At 33.3% G+C, this 994-nt stretch overlaps 1 non-coding gene across 1 annotated transcript; it reads left to right on the top strand.

Annotated features, from left to right (window-relative positions):
* Positions 1-631: 631 nt before the first annotated feature.
* Positions 632-793, top strand: LOC112208885 (U1 spliceosomal RNA). The gene has a single exon (XR_002943433.1). It is a non-coding gene; the product is annotated as a U1 spliceosomal RNA (small nuclear RNA).
* The last annotated feature ends 201 nt before the right edge of the window (positions 794-994 follow it).

The following is a 994-nucleotide window of genomic DNA, read 5'->3' as shown; positions in this document are numbered from 1 at the left end:
AATGATATCTCTTTGTGGTTTTAATATGCATTTCTCTGATGATTAGTGATGTTGAACTTTTTTTCATATATTTATTGGCCGTTTGCATGTTCATATAGCTTATTTAATGAATAAAGATAATATTCATTAAACATTTAGAATCCTTATAGTACCTGGCACATAGTAAGCTCTGAGCAATGCTAGGTCAATATTATCATCATTTTGTTATCATGGTGATTGTAGTTAACGTCACATAGTAAAGTACACAAAAACATGTATGGTAAATATTATTAATTCATGAAACATTTTTATTGTTTCCTATGTTCAGGACACTCTAGACTACACTGAAGTAAAAGGAGGCCATTTAAAAATATGAGTGGGAAAAAGGAACAAGATATATACATAAATCTTTCTGGTACAGAATAAAAAATAGTGATGGAAGAGAAGTAAATCATCAGTTTTGGAATTATTAGTGAGCGGATCATCAGTGTTCTTGGTAGAGAATATTTTCAGACTAAGAGTATCAGGGAAGACTGTAAGAAGGAGATGGATCTAGAGGAAAATATAAGATTTGAATTTGTAGATACTTGTGGTAGGTAGTGGTTTGATGAGGTCAAGATATTCCAGCAATGACTATGTAAGCAAAGGTAAGAAAAATCTTGACAGAGGAGCTATCATGAGCAAGAAGTTTGTTTTCCCAGTCAAGGCTTATCAGTTGCACTCCAGATGTGCTGACCCCCGCAATTTCCCCATATGTGGGAAGCTAGACTGCATAATTTGTGGTAGTGGGGGTCTGTGATCCCACTTTCCCCTGGTTTAAAAACAATCTTGAGGTTTGTTTAGGATAATAGCAATTGTTGTCTAGGAGTTAAGCTTGGAGAAGAATGGAAAGATCTTGAATGTCAGAACACAAATTTTGCATTAAATTTGATTTGCTTTCTATTTAATAAAGCAGCTGGGTTCTTAAAATTATGAATAAAAATAATGATAATTTATAAACTAGAAGGTTCTCCCT

This window comes from Pan troglodytes, chromosome 2 (assembly GCF_028858775.2).
Source record: "Pan troglodytes isolate AG18354 chromosome 2, NHGRI_mPanTro3-v2.0_pri, whole genome shotgun sequence".
Classification (NCBI taxonomy): domain Eukaryota; kingdom Metazoa; phylum Chordata; class Mammalia; order Primates; family Hominidae; genus Pan; species Pan troglodytes.
This window is presented reverse-complemented; position numbering and strand designations above follow the sequence as displayed.